We start from the raw sequence: 16,744 nt of genomic DNA on the forward strand, positions 1-16,744 counted from the left end.
TATACTTTTATTGTTTTCTAGTTTTTCATTTTTCTCTTGTCCTTTGGGTTTAACTTTTCTTTCTCTTTGTTTTTTAAGGTGGAAGTTTAGTTCATTCAAGTTCTTCCCTACTTTTTTTTTTTTTTTTTGTATTTTTCTAAAGTGAGAAACGGGGAGGCAGAGAGACAGACTCCCACATGTGCCTGACTGGAATCTACCCAGCAAGCCCACCAGGGGGCGATGCTCTGCCCAGCTGGGGCATTGCTCCGCTGCAACTGGAGCCATTCTAGTGCCTGAGGCAGAGGCCATAGAGCCATCCTCAGCACCCTGGCCAACTTTGCTCCAGTGGAGCCTTGGCTGCGGGAGGGGAAGAGAGAGACAAAGAGAAAGGAGAGGGGGAAGGGTAGAGAAGCAGATGGGTGCTTCTCCTGTGTGCCCTGGCCAGCTGGGAATCGAACCCGGGGAACCCAGGACTTTCATATGCCAGGCCAACACTCTACCACTGAGCCAACTGGCCAGGGCCCTTCCTTACTTTTCTAATACAAGCATTTAATGCTTAAAATTTCCCTCTTAAAAAAAAAATTCCCTCTAAGCAGTAGCTGCATCTCACAAATTTTAAGTAATGTTTTAAATTGTTTGCAGTTCAAATATTTTATCATTTTTATTGTGATTTTTTTTTAATCCATGGATTTTTTACAAGTATGTTTTTCAATTTCAAATATTTGTGATTTTCCATATGCTTTGATGTGGACTTCTAATTTAATTCCATTGTGGTCAGAGAATATTATTTATGTAATTTCAGTGCTTTTAAATTTACTAAGAATTGTTTTAGGGCCCACAATATGATCTATCTTGATAAATGTTTCATGTGTCCCTGAAAAGACTATGTATTCTACTATCATAGTTCCTGTCTTCTCCAGCTTTACTGACTTCATGTCTACCTGTTTTATCAACTATTAAGGGTGCTGAAGACTGCAATTAACCCTGGATTTGTCTATTTTTCCTTTGAAATGTCAGTTTTTGCTTCATGTATTTTGAAGTTCTATTACTGGTACACAAAATACCTAAGATGATTAGGTCTTCTTGATAAATTGTTCCCTTGATCCTTATGTAATAGTCTTTATCCTTGCTCTTAAATCCACATTGTCTTGTTTAATTTAACAGCTCCAGTTCTTTTTTTAAATTTTTTTTATTGATTTTAATTTATTGTGCTTACATAGATTCAAGTGTCCCACCGAATATATCTCCCTCCTCCCCACCCCCGTGGTCCCCTTGATACCCTTTGCCCCTCCCCACAACACTCCCCCCCCTTCCCTCCAGGATTTGCTGTCCTGTTCTCTATAACTCTGCATTCTATATATATGACTTCACTAATCTCTTTCCCTTCTCTGTTACCCACTAACATCAATGGATAGATCCTCAAGACAGAAAATAAACAAAGAAACAGCAGCCTTTAAGCTCACACTAGATCAACTGGATTTAATAGATATCTTCAGAACCTTTCACCCTAAAGCAGCAAAATATACATTCTTTTCAAGCACTCATGGTACATTCTCTAGGATAGATCACATGTTAGGACACAGAATGAGTATCAATAAATTTAAGAAGATTGAAATCGTATCAAGCATCTTCTCTGATCACAAAGCCATGAAACTAGAAATCAACTAGTTTTCTTTTTGTTGGTGTTAGTATTGTATCTTTTTCCATCATTTTATTTATAAGTTTTGAAGTGAGTTTCTTATTAGACAGCACAGAGTTGGGTATCATTTTTAATTCCAATCTCTTCCTTTCAACTGGTACATCTAGACTATTTGCATTTTATATGATAATTGATATGTTTGAGTTTAAATAATCTAGTTGCATGTTTTATATGTCCCATTTGTTTTTCATTTCCTTTTTCCACAGCACAGGGAGTGAAAATGCAAACAATGCAGTGTTCTCCGTGAATTCAGCAGAGTTTGGGGTTCACAGAGGCCAAGGTAGTAAGAGTAGGGGAGAAGAGAAAGCTAAACACAAAGACAACATTGAACGTCTGCAGACGGTCCTTGAGTCTGTAGCTGAGTGTTGATCATGACAAGTGTGTGAGAAAATGCTCAAGGTGGTAGGAAAAAAACACTGAATAGTAACAGAAAGAATAATTTCTGGAGCTCGAACTTGGCCAGGAATAATTTGTATTCCCATGATACTTAGTGGAAAGACTTCATAATGCATGGGCCACAGAGAGCATGGCTTCAGGGATCACTGTGTTATCTGTTGCTTGTTCTTTATTTCATTGGTTTCTGCTTTTATCTTTAATATTTCCTTTATTCTCTTACTTAGGTTTAATTTGCTCTTCTTTTTCCAGCTTCTTAAATGGTAATTTATATCACTGATTTCTCAACCTTTCTCTCCTTTCCAATACAAATTAAAATCTATGAATATATAAGCACTGCTTCAACTGCATCTGACAAATTTTATGTTGAATTTTAATTCAGTTGGAAATAATTTTAAATTTTTCTTGTTGATTTCATCTTTGATCCATGTGTTATTCAAACACATGTTGCTTAATTTCCAGATATTGGGAACTCTTCTATCTTTTTTATTGATTATAACTTAATGCCATTGTGTTTATACAAGAAAACAGAAACTTTAAATTTTCAATCTTTTGAAATTTATAGAGACAGTTTATGGCCTAGCATATGTTTTATCTTGATGCATATTCCATGTTTACATAAAAGAATACCTTCTCTGTAATTGCTGGGTATGGTGTTCTATAAATGTCCATAAGAAGAAGAGGTTAAGTGTTGGAATCTTTCACCAATTTCAGAGAGGAAGTATAAACTCTATCTATGGTTGTGGGTTTTTCTACCCTTTTGGCTCTGTCACGTTTTTACTTCAGACACGTGAAGAGTTATTAGATGTAGCCTTTTATGGTTGTGATGTTTTCCTGATGGATTGTGAAATGCTTTCATCCTTATTATGAAGTGTTTCATCATTATAAAATGTTCCTTTTAATCTCAATACCTATTTTTTTTTAATTTTTAATACTTATTTTCTTGTAGTCTACATTGTGATATTAACGTAACCATATCAACCTAATTTTGCATACTGTTTGCATAGTATATATTTTCTACCATTTTAACCTGGATCTTTATAACTGTTTCCTATAGATTACATGTAGTTGGATCCTGCATTAAAATCTAACTGAACAATATTTTCCTTTTAATTAAAGGGTTTAGTCCATTTGTATTTTAATAAAGTGATTGATAAGGTCAAGTTTAAGCCTACCACACGCTATTTGTTTTTATCGTTTTTCTTTCATTTTCCTTTTTTATTGCTTGTCTGTTTTTTTGCCTTCTCTTTAGTTAGCAGAGATGTTTTATTTTTTTACTTTGTTTTAGATTTTATTTATTGATTTTACACAGAGAGAAGGGGGCTTGAGAAGTATCAACTCACAGTTGCTTCACTTTAGTTGTTCCTTGATTGCTTGTCATATATGCCTTGACCGGGCAAGGCCAGGGTTTCGAATCGGCGACCTCAGCGTTCCATGTAAGATACTTTATACTCTGTGCCACCACAGGCCATGCATGTTTTAGTATTTTTAATATCCCATTTTAATTTTTTGTTATCTCCTTAAATACGCATCTTTACACTTTGTTTTTAATGTTTATTTCAGGAATTATAATGTGCATTCTTCCCCCCCCTCAATTTCTTTTATTGTGGTAAAATATACAAACATAAAATTTACCAAAATCACTTTTTTTTTAATAATTTATTTTTTATTATTTTTTTTTAAATTTTATTTATTTATTTATTTATTCATTTTAGAGAGGAGAGGGAGAGACAGAGAGAGAGAAGGGGGGGAGGAGCTGGAAGCATCAACTCCCATGTGTGCCTTGACCAGGCAAGCCCAGGGTTTCGAACCGGCGACCTCAGCATTTCCAGGTCGACACTTTATCCACTGCGCCACCACAGGTCAGGCCCAAAATCACTTTTAAAAGTACAGTTCAGTGGTATTAAATATTCATAATGTGCTACCATTACCACTGTCCATGTCCAGAACTCTTTTCATCTTGTAAAACTGAAACTACCCCTATTAAACACTAACTTCTGATTCTCCCCTTTCTCTCAGTACCTGGCAAACACTATTCTACTTTGTCTCTATGAATTTGACTATTCTAAGTACTTCAGATATAAGTGGAATCATATGGCATTTGCCTTTTTTGTGAGTCGCTTATTTAAGTTAGCATAATGTCCTCGAGATTCACCCGTGTTACAGTAGGTGTCTGAATTTCCTATTTAAAGCTGAATACCATTTCATTGTGTGTGAGTGTGTGTGTGTGTGATATATATACACCGCATTTTGCTTATCTGTTATCTATTGATAAACACTTGGATTACTTCTACATTTTGTGAATAATGCTACTATGAACACAGGTTTACAAATATCTCTTTGAGACCTTGTTTTCAATTCTTTTGGATGTATACCTAGAAGTGGAAATTGCTGGATCATACAATAATTCTATTTTTAACTTTTTTAGAAACCATTATACTGTTTTCCACAGTATAATGGTACAGAGAGGCTGTACCATTTACATTCCCACCAACAGTGCACAGGAGTTTCAATTTCTCCACAGTCACACCACCCATTTTACTTCCTGGGTTTTTTTGTTGTTGCTGTTTTTGTTTCGTTTATCATAGTCATGAGTCATGCTAATAGGTGTTAGGTAGTATCTTGTAGTTTGGATTTGCACTTCCCAAGTGATTAGTGATGTTGATCATGTTTTCATGTGGCTGGCCATTTGTATATCTTCTGTGCCTATTTTTGAAGCAGGTTGTTTTGTTGTTGAGTTTTGCTTCTCTGCATATTCTGAATATTAATTACCAGCTATATGATTTGCAAATACTTTTTCCCATTCTATGGGTTCCATTCTATCGGTGGAAGAGGGCATTGTGCTGTAAATTTTTTTTTAATTATTTTTATTTATTTATTCATTTTAGAGGGGAGAGAGAGAAAGAGAGAAGTGGGGAGGAGCAGGAAGCCTCAACTCCCACATGTGCCTTGACTGGGCAAGCCCAGGGTTTTGAACCAGCGACCTCCAGCATTCCAGGTCGATGCTTTATCCACTGCATCACCACAGGTCAGGCTAAATTTTTTTTCTTAATTTTCATGAAATCTGTTTTTCCTTTTGTTGTATGTGTGGTCTTATATCCAAGAAATTATTGCTTAATCCAATGTCAAAAAGCTTTTGCCCTATGTTTTCTTCTCAGTTTTACAGTTTTTAGGCCTTACATTTAGGTCTTTTGTACATTTTTTAGTTAATTGTATGTGAGTTAGCTAATAATGTTGGACCACAATTGTATGTGGTCCAACATTATTCTTTTGCATTTGCATATCCAGTTTTCCCAGCATCATTTGATGAAAAGACCATCCTTCCCCACTGAATAGTCTTAACACCCTTGTCAAAAATCACTTGCCCACACATGCAAGAGTTTATTTACAGGTTCTCTATTCTATTCCATTGTTCCGTATGTCCCCCTTTGTGCCAGTACTACACTGCTTTGATTACTATAGTTTTATAGTAAGTTTTGAAATCAGAAGTATGAATATTCTGGCTATGTTCTTCTTTAAGATTGTTTTGGCTATTAAGAGTCACTTGAGATTCCATATGAATTTTAGAATGGGTTTTTCTATTTCTGCAAAAAAATGTCAATGGGGTTTTGATATGGATTCCTTTAATACATAGATTGCTTCAGGTAGTACTGACATCTTAATAATGTTGTTTTCCAATCTATGAGTATGAGATGTGTTTCTATTTCCTTATGCTCTCTTTTTTTCAGCAATGTATAGTTTTGATTGTAATCGCCTTGGTTAATTCTTAAATATTTTATTCTTTTTGATGATAACATAAATAAAGTTGTTTCCTCATTTCTTTTTGGACTATTTAGTATTAGTGTAAAGAAATGTAACTGATTTTCTTGTATTCTGTTATTTTGCTAAATTCACTTATTAGTTCTAACAATTATTTTGTGGAATCTTAAGTATTTTATATATATATAAGGTCATATCATCTGTGATCAGAGATAATTTCACTCCTTCCATTCCAATCTGGGTGCCATTTATTTCTTTTTCTTGATTAACTGCTCTGGCTAGAACTTTCAGTATTGTGTTGACTAAAAATGGCAAAATTGGGCATCCTCTCATTATTCTTGATCTTAGAGTAAAATCTTACAGCCTTTTACCACTGAATACAATTTTATTTATCCATTCATCTGTTGATGGACACTTGAGTAGCTTTCACTTTTGCCAATTGTGAATAATGCTATCTATGAACATAGATGTGGACCTGATTTTTAAAATTTACATATCAAATATTCATTTGCTAATACACAGAAATACAATATTGGCCTTGTATCCTGTTACCTTACTAAAATAATTTCATATTCTATGGACTTTTTGTAGATTCCAGTGGCTATTAGAATTTTATATGTAGACCACCATGCCATCTGTGAATAATGTGCCCCTTGCCAATGCTATTTCTTTTTCTTGCTTTATTACACTGATTACGAATTCCAGTATAATGTTGAATGGAAGTAGGAAGTTGATGTCCTTACCTCGTTACTGCTGTTAGGGGAAAAGCTTTCAGTCTTTCACCATTAAGTGTGATGTTAGCTGTAGTTCTTTTTATAGATGCCCTTTACCAGATTAAGGAAGAATCCTCTGTTCACAGTTCGCTGAGAATTTTCATTATAAACAGATGTTGAATTTGTCAAGTGCTTTTCCCTCATCTATTAAAATGACATGATATTTCTTCTTTCATTCACCAGTATAGTGAATTACATTGATTCATTTTGTAATGTTCAACCAGTTTTGTATTCCCAGGATAAACCTCATTTGATGAAGGTGTCTTACTTTTTTATATATTGCTGGATTCAATTTACTAATATTTGGTTGGGGGGTTTTGTGTATATATTCATGAAGTATATTGATTGTTAGTTTTCTTCTAATGGCTTTAGTTTTTATATCCAGGTAATGTTGTTCTCATAAAATAAGTTGAAAAATATTCTTATCTCTTGTAGTTCTGGGAGAGCTTGGGTTGAATGGTATCATTGCTTCATTAAATGTTTGGTAGAACCTGTCTTTGAAACAATCATGGCCAGAAGTTTTCTTTGTTGGAAGATTTTTTTTTTTTTAAGAGCTTAGCTGCTATAGTATATTCAGGTTATTGCTTCCTTCTTGAGTTTTGGTGTTTTGTCTTTCAATTAATCTGTACACTTTATCTAAATTGTTGAATTTATGGCATAGGAAGATTGCCTTAATTTCTGGCATTTATAATCTGTGTCTTCTCTCTTTTTATTTTGATCTGTCTGCCTAAAGAATTATTTAATGTATTGATCTTAGTTTCTATTTGTTTCAATTATACTAACTTCTGTTCTTATCTCTTATTTCTTTTTCTCTTTCTTTGATTTTAATTTTCTTTTTCAGTTTCTAAAATGGAATCTTGTGTGTGTGTGTGTGTGTGTGTGTGTGTGTGTGTGTGTGACAGAGAGGAGAGACAGAGAGAGGGACAGAGGGATAGACAGGAAGGGAGAGAGATGAGAAGCATCAATTCTTCATTGTGGCACCTTAGTTGTTCACTGATTGCTCTCATAGGTGCCTTGACTGGGGGGCTACAGCAGACTGAGTGACCCTTTGCTCGAGCCAGCGACCTTGGGCTCAAGCTGGCGACCTTGGGCTTTCAAATCTAGGTCCTCCACTTCCCAGTCCAATGCTCTGTCCACTGCATCACTGCCTGGTCAGGCTGAATTCTTTTTCTTTTCTTTTTTTTTTTTTTTTTTTTTTTTATATTTTCTCTTTGTTTCATAGGTTAGAGTAGTGTTAATTTCCAAATATTTGTTAATTTTCCAGAGATCTTTCTGTTATTGATTTCTATTTTAAATCCATTATGGTCAGAGAATATCCACTGTATTATTTTAATTCTTGTAAGGTTTAAATTTTTAGTGCCATAGAATATGATTTATTTTGGTGAATGTTCCACTTGCACTTGAAAAGAATAAGTATTTTATGTCGGCTAGAGTGGTCTATAAATGTCAACTAGATCAAGTTCATAGTGTTACTCATAGTGTTACTCAGGTCTTCCTGAACCTTGCTGATTTTCTGGCTACTTATTATTCTGTTGATTACTAAGAAAGAAGTGATGACATCACCAAATATAATTGTGGATTTGACTATTTCTTTTAGTTCAGTCATTTTAGTCTTGTGCCATTTTGTCCTCTGTCATTGGGGACACCTGTATTTAGGATTGTTATGTCTTCTTGGTGAACTGATCCTTTTACCATTATGTAATGTCCCTATTTACACTTGATCATTTTCTGATAGTTGAAGTCTTTGTCTAATATCAATAGAGCCACTTCTGCTTTATTTTGATTAGTGTTAATATATCTTTTTTCATCCTTTTAATATTAATCCATCAATATCAGGAACCAGCAAACTATTTTTGTAAAGGGCCAGTAAGCAAATATTTTAGTCTTTATTGCTACATATGGTCTCTGTGTCTCCTTTTCCTGTTCTCTTCTTTTTCATAACCCTTACAAAATGTATAAAAACATTCTTTAAAACAGGTCATGTGCAGAATTTGGCCTGTGGGCCAGTTCACTGGTCCCTATACAATTTGATTAAGGGAACGTTTATAATAGACAGCATCTAATTGGGTCCATTTTTTTTAATCCAATGTGGTAATATCTGTTTTTAATTGCTGTGTTTAGACCATTCAGATTTAATGCAATTATTGCTATAGTTGAATTTAGTTTTACCATTTTATTATTTTACTGTCACTCTCATTTCTTTTCTGCCTTCTTTTGAATTGTTTGAACTTTTTTTAGTATTCCATTTATTTTGTCTATTGGCATTTCTGGCTGTATCTCTTTGTGTTACTTTTTAGTTGTTGCTTTAGGGATATACAAACCTAAACTTTTCACAATATATTTAGAATCAACATTTTCCCACTGCATATAAGATATAGAAGACTTATAATCATATAAATCTTTTTGTTCCCTTCTCTGTTTAAATTGTTATATGTATTACATCTACACAGAATAAATCTCTTTGATAATATTATCATGCCTGCTTTTCAAAATTATACATATTTTAAAGTACTTCTAAAAAGTACTCCATTATTTTTGCCCCGATAGTTACCTTTCCTGTTGTCTTTCCTTCATTCCTGATGTTCTGAGTTTTGTTCTGATATCATTTCCCTTTCTTTCTGAAAAATACTCTTTCATATTTCTTTTAGAGCATTTTTGCTGGTGATAAGTTATTTTAAATTTCTTCTTCCTCTGTGTATGTCTTTATTTTGCCTTCATTCTTGAAAAATAGTGTTGCTGTATTTAGAAGTCTGAGTTGACAGTTCATTGCATATTTTTAAAGACATTGGTTTGTTTCCCTTTTGATTACCATTGTTTCTGATGAAAAATCTTCAGTCATTGTTCCCCTTCAAGTAAGGCATAATTTTTCTCTGGCTTCTTTCAGTATTTTTTTTATCTTTGGTTTTCAGTAATTTGATTCTGATGTGTCTGAAGGTGGTTTTCTTTGAGTTTATCCTGTTGGAGTTATCTACGTCACTTGAACCTGTAAATTTATTACTTTTGATATATTTGGGAAGACTTAGCCATAATTTGTTCAATGAATAAATTGTTTTGGGTTCTGTTGGAAATCACAAATGCTTGGGCCATTAAAAAGAAATAAATTCTGGAGATGCATCATAAAACATAGGGCCTGACTGACCAGGTGGTGGCACAGTGGATAGAGCGTCAGACTGGGACACATAGGACCCAGGTTTGAAACTCGTAGGTCACCAGCTTGAGCATAGGTTCATCCAGCTTGAGCACAGACTTACCAGCTTTAGTGCAGGATCGCCAGCTTGAGTGTAAGATCATAGACATGACCCATGGTCGCTGGTCTGAAGCCCAAAGTTACTGCCTTGAACAAGGGGTCACTTGTTCCGCTGCAGCTCCCTGGTCAAGGCACATATGAGAAAGCAATCAATGAACAACTAAGGAGCCACAACCAAGAATTGATGCTTCTCATCTCTCACCCTTCCTGCCTGTCTGTCTCTCTCTTTGTCTCTGCCTCTCTCACTAAACAAAAACAAAAACACAGGACCTATAATTAACAATACTGTATTGTATATGTTCAAAAACTTGCTGAGAGCATAGATCTTAGGTTAAGTGCTCTTATCAGAAAGAGAGAAAAACAAGAAAAGGGTGCAGGTAGAAATTTTTGGACGTGATAAATAAGGTGATGGCATTGATAGTGATGACTGTGACACAGGTGTACACTTATCTCCAAACACAAAAAGTATCTATAATTTACTATAATTTGTAGATTATAACTGTATAATTTAATGCATTAAATATCTAGGGGTTTTTTGTATGTCAGTCACACTTCAATAAAATGGTTAACATTTTTTTTCTGCACTAATCTCTTCCTCCTTTTTGGAGATTTCAATAAGTGTTACACCTTTTGATAATGCCTAACAGGTTCCTGAGGTGCTCATTCCTTATAATCTTTTTTTATCTAAATTCTTCAGATTAGATAACTTCTATTAATCTATTTTCAAGTTTATTAACACTTTCCTCTCTCATCTTCATTCTGCTATTAGCCTACCCAGTATAATTTTTATATCAGACACTTTATTTCTCAGTCCTAAATTTTTAAGTTTTTAAAATAAACTTTTTATTTTATAAAATTTTACATTTACAGAAAGGTTGCAAAGGTAATATCGAATGTTTTCAAATACCTCTCACTCAGTTCTTCCTAATGTTCACATCTTACATGATCATGTTCCATGGTATGTTTGTCCAAACTGAGATGCCAACACAGAACAAGATCAAAGAAGTGAAAGGATTAGCTAAAATCATATATACATGACACATATATACAGGCAACAGAGTAGCATCAGCCAGATGGGAAGAGCAGGTGGAGGAAAGGTGGTAAAAGGGAGAAAATGGGAGTGGAAGAAAATAAAAGATAAGAGAAATAAACTAAGATGCCAATATTGATACATTACTATCAACTAAACTCCAGACTTTTATTCAGATTTCACTAGTTTATACACTAATGTGCTTATTTTTTGTTGTTGTTCTAGGATTCAATCCAGGATACAGCAACTTATTTAGAGATTCTTATAGTTTGTCTTTCTTTTGCCAAAATTTTTCAAGATTGTTCAGCTTTCCCTCGTGAAGGGTAATTAGAACAGCTGCTTTTAGGTGTCTGGTAATTCCAACATCCTGGTCACCTCTGGGTTGTCATCTTCTGCTTGCCATTTCCCTTGGGCTTTGGTCAGATTTTCCTGGTTCTTGATATGCCAAGTAATGCTGGGTTTTTATTCTGAAAATTTTCTTTGAAGACTGGATCTTGTTTTAAAATGCTCTAGAAGATGTTGATTTTCTTTTCCCTTTCCTCCTCAATCTCTTCTCTTGTTCTCTTCCTTCCTTTACTTTAGCAGACAGTCTACCAGATTGGGTTCACAGTACAAATTCTTTCTCTCCCGTGGGTAGTGGTTCCTCTGTCAATTTAGCATCCCAAGCTCTGGCTGAGCTGTTTCTACATGCCCGTTGCACTTCCCACTCAGAGGTTAGTGTGGAGCTAAGTAGTGGTATATAAACAAGGCAGCCCAGTCCACAAAGGCTTTCTGTAGCCCTGCCTATGGGAACAGGGCCTATCCAAACCTGTTCATTGTACCCTCTGCTCCCGTGGGTGGTTCTTCTCCAGTGTGGGTAATTTGTTCACATAAATGCGCTCAGCGTGACTCAGCTGAAGACTTGGTGAACCTAGCCCAGATGTCTCTCTCCCGCCAGCTCTCCTGGTTCTTGTTCTTTGTCCTGCAACTCCAGCTGCCTGGGTCTTCCTGAATCCTCAACATGGCCCCTTCATCTCGAGAAGACACTGGGCTCTAAGTGGCTTCCTTCTCCCTACGCTGCAGCCTGGAACTCTCTCCAGGCAGTCAGCTCTGACACCTGGAGGTGCACTGCATTTGTTTCCTCTCTCTCAGGGACCGCTCTCTTGTGCTGCCTGGTTTCCGGCATCTGGAAACCATTGCTTTCTGTGTATTTGTCTGGTTTTTTACTTCTTAAGCCAGTAGGGTAAATCCGGTCCCTCCATTCCATTGTGTCTGGAAATGGAGGTCATACAAGCTCTCAGGGGGTATTAAAGCCAAACTTGGCTTCTTTCCCTGAAGAACATCCCCTGCCACCCCATCACCATGATTTTCACCTGCCCAGGCCCCTGCAGTTTGTTCTTCATACTCATGCCAACGAGACAATGGTTTTCTGCTGGCACTCTAGCTACCCTGTGCTAACATTCCTAGGGAAGAAATCATGTAAACATGGATCTCTCTCATGGCTTCTTTTCTTTCAAGGCTAGAGCCCCCTTCAATTTCTTACCACTCGCCACTCTCCAGTACCTTCAAATAGTTGTTTTTTTATATTTTTTGAGTTTATACTTGCTATCCATGGGTTTTTCATGACTGCTGAGCCTGTTTTGACTCTTACAACGTCCAGCAAGGTGGCCATTCATCCTGTGCTCCGTTTTACTCATGAAGGGGCTAAAGCTCAGAACCACTAGGTTTTTGGGACACGGTCCTGGTTAGCATGCAGGACCGCAAAGCCATGTCTTGCCTGTGTGCTGTACGAGACAGAAACGTGGAGTTTGCTACCACAGAAGTGGAAGGTGGCTTTTAGAGTCACGGAGGCAGGCCCTAAGATGTTTGCTCTCACTGATCCTTAGAGCCCTGGGCCTTCCCTGGCACTTGGGAATGTACCCCAGCTACCACTAAGTATGAAAGTGGGTTCACCATGGGCATGAGCAAGGGGGTGGGCATCTGGTGAACTGCAGTCAGAGGCCTCTCTTTAAGGTGCAAATTCAACCTGTTTCTCATGTGCTCCAAACCCGTCGGTTTCCATCGCTCTCAGAATAAAAACTCAACTCCCCACACTGCCTACAAGGCTGCGCATGCTCTGGGCCTGCCCCCAACTCGTGCTCCACGCTTTCTCCCTTCCAGCCACACCGGCCTCCTCTCCACTCCACTGCCTTTCATCACCTCTCCCACCCCAGGGGCTCTGCACGTGCAGTTCCCTCTCCTGAAATTACTTCTTCCGTCGTCGGCACCACGCAATATCCACTCCCCCTCTCCATCTCAGTTCAGAGGTCGTCTCCAGAAGGAAAGCTTCTCTCGACCGACTCTCTCCCCGGCCGCGCACCCCCTGGCTACAGCTGCGATTTGTGGGCTGTTTATTTACAGCGAGTTCTCTTACCTGAGTCGTGGAAGAAATGGGACTTGGTTGTTTTCTATCCACAAGAAGAAATGGTGCTTTCCTTGGGCCCCAGCTGGCTGGTAGGGCAGCCCATCTAGTAAGAGGTGCGTCATCCACGGGACACATTTGTTTCATGTCTGGAAATCTCAAAACAAAAACACCCTTCACAGGTGAGGGCGGCATGGCAGGGCCCGGAGAACTTTCCGATGCCACATATACAGGCCAGCGGGCGAGAAGAGAGTGCAGGCTGTGACTGTCGCCCTTCTCTGTCTGCCGGCGGCAGGATGGCAGCTCCCACTTAAAGCGGATCCCTCTGCCACAACGCGCAGCTCCTCATTCACACGCCAGCCAGCCTTCCTTTCGGAGCACCTGCTGCGCCTGCGCCGCTGGTCGCCAATATGGCCAAGCCCTTTCCTCAGGTTCGTCGGACGAGGGACGAGGAAACCGAGGCTCAGGGCTCAGTGTGTGTCCCAGGTACACAGGAGCAGGGCGAGGAGCCGGGCTCTGACTGAGGCCTGTTGCCTGTCACGCCTCACGCCACCGCTCAGCCTGGGAGCTGCTCAGGGCGACGTCTTCCAAGCAGCCTCGGAGCTGAACCAGTGTCTCTGCCGGCGCCGCCTCTTCTGCCTGGACAGGGCCCCGGGCACGTGCGCAGCTGCCGGAGCACGTGCGCAGCTGCCGGAGCTCGTGCGCTGGCTCGTGAGGGTGGAAGTTTAGAGCCGACGTGCATGCAGGTCAGGACCCTAAACTCTTTGTTGCCCTTTTCTTCTGGCTTGGGGGACTAATTGGCCTGAGATACAAATGATGGGCACGCAGCTTTTCTTCGGTGGTGAGCTCTGGCACCTGGGTAAGGACGCCTGTGGACCTCAAGATTTCGCCCACCTGCATTTGTTTCTCAGGATCTGGGCTTTGCTTTTCCTCTGCTCTTCAGGAGCGTGTCTGGTCAAGAATGTGGAAGCGGCCTGACCTGCGGTGGCGCAGTGGGATAAAGCGTCGACCTGGAACACGGAGGTCGCCGATTCGAAACCTTGGGCTTGCCCAGTCAAGGCACATATGGGAGTCGAAGCTTCCTGCTCCTCCCCCTTCTCTCTCTCTCTCTCTGTCTCTCTCTCTCATTCCTCTCTCTCTAAAAAATCAATCAATAAAATATTAAAAAAAAAAAAAAGAATGTGGAAGCATGTGGCAAGCACGCAGTATATTACACAGACACACGGAGACACAGGACCAAGCTGGTCCAAATGCTCTCCCACTTCAGGAGAGAGCCTGAGTAGGTGTCCTCTCTTTGCGTGGGTGGCCCGGCGCCCCTGATGCAGCCTGGGCTTCAGTGTGTGGGCCACGGAGTTCTTTTCCCTTCTTAGGGGGTAGTTTTGTAGGTTCACTGTGTTTCCAGGTAAGGGGACTTGTTAAATGGCTCCAGGTCTCACAGCTACAAAACCAACAGGGTCAGAATTTGAATCCAGTTCTGCTGACTCAAAACCAGCGAGCAGCACACACAGCTACCCTGTCCTTCAGGTCACAGGAGGCCAGAAGGGTCCTGGGCCCATCTGTTCTACAGATGAGGAAAACCTGGGCCCAGAGGCCAGGGCCACACACAGAGCTCCGGGGGATATTTAGCCAGTCATAAGGCCCACTGAGAGGCCACATATCTTTGTCTGACCATCCGTGGCTTTGTGTGTCTATCCACTCACTTCCCTCCTCTGTAGGGGCGGGGCTCCAAAGGTCAGAGGTCTTGGGACAGAAGGCAGAAATCATGCAGAGGGAACACAGATCATCTGGGTTTGATGTCCTCCCAAACACACACATACACACACACACACACACACACACACACCCAACTGGCTTTGGCATCTCCTGGTTGGGAATGAGGTAATTTACAAGGCAAATCGCGTAGGAAATGTCAGCTATTCTAGTGGTCGCTAATGACCACTCCCTGGCTGGTACAAGAAAATGAGCATTTGCGGTTGGTTTGGGGGATCCTTCCAGCACATGGGCCTCATTCAGAACAGCCCCTTGAGTGCTCGGGGCACGGTCCACCCCCAGCCTCCTACAAGGTGGCTCTGACTCCCCCTCTGATGATGCTGGAAACCACCTCTGTCAGAAGCTGACTTCCACGTGCAGCAGCCTGGAAAGATATTCCCCAGTAGGGACTAGCGTTTCAGGGTATATACAGGTGGTGCTTAATAAACATTATTGGACGAGGAAACTAACTTGAGGCCATCACACTGGACTGGACCAAACATGCTTGTGGTTGCCACAGAAACCACCCAACCCATAGGTAAAAAAAGAAAAGAAAGTCTCAGGCATTAAAAGGGGTCTATAGTTATATAATAAAAACTTCCTAAATTGATTTGGGGGTTGGGGGGAGGGATCCAAGGAGCAAGGAGTTTCTTACATGGCCAGTAGGAATCCACAGTTTAAGCAAGAGGGTACTTTTTTTTTTTTTTTTTAAGAGGGTACTTTGTGCCCTAACTATGCTAATTGTGAATGTAAACCAGGCCTCTGAGGTTTTTAATTTGGAGCTTTTTTCGTTTGTTTTTTTTGTTTTGTTTTGTTTTGTTTTGTTGACTGAAGAATGCTCCCCGGACTAATCCTCAAAGCTGTCAGGACTACAGTGGGGACTAAAGCAAAAATGGACCACTAGTTGGAAGTTGGTGAGGACCCTTTCCATCTTTTGCGAGAGCACTGGCTTTCTGGACACTTCTGCTCTCACAAGCCTGTCCCCCAGCCTCCCAGATGCTGCTGCCAGGGAAGACATGGTGCTCCCTGGACCATCAGTGGGCAAGGCAGGCCTGGGTTTCGGGGACCTAACTGGCAGCAGGAAGATGTGAAGGCAGCCCTCCTAGTCCTGTCCACACGTGCAAGGACCCCTGCTCGGGTCAGCATTCTCTATGAGCTGAGCCTGGCTCAGGGTGCAGGGCTGAGCCACCACTTGCATGATGACAGCATCTCAAATGTGCGTGGGGCCTGGTACTTTTCCAAGGGCTTTTAAATGCATTATCTTGTTGGAGGCTCATTTGAGGCAAGGACTCGAAGCAGACTGGAAAACAACTCATTTACTGACTCCTGAATGGGGAGGAAGCTGAATGCAGCGTATGTTTTTGCTGAATCTCAAACCAAAACAACCTTTTGTTAAAGAACAAACAAATAAACAGAAATGCTGAACATCAATTCACCAGGGAACACAGTCTGAACAGAGGCTTTAGGCAGAGAATCACGCAGCAAATTCAAATTCAACAAACGTATATTGGGGGAAGGGGTTTCTGGGGTCACAGACGTGCTCACGGAGAGCCAGTGGGTGATGGTGAGAAGTCCCACCTCTCATGCACAGGGTGGTAGGGGGTTTGGGGGTGGGAAAGGGGTAAGCAACAGCTCAGCTGCCCCAAGGTGGGTGGGTGGTGAGCCCAGAATCTCAGTGACTAAGGTGGCCATCCCTCCCTCATGGCCCAATGGCTTCCTCATTCTCATGAAAGCC

Source organism: Saccopteryx bilineata, chromosome 6 (assembly GCF_036850765.1).
Source record: "Saccopteryx bilineata isolate mSacBil1 chromosome 6, mSacBil1_pri_phased_curated, whole genome shotgun sequence".
NCBI classification, from domain to species: domain Eukaryota; kingdom Metazoa; phylum Chordata; class Mammalia; order Chiroptera; family Emballonuridae; genus Saccopteryx; species Saccopteryx bilineata.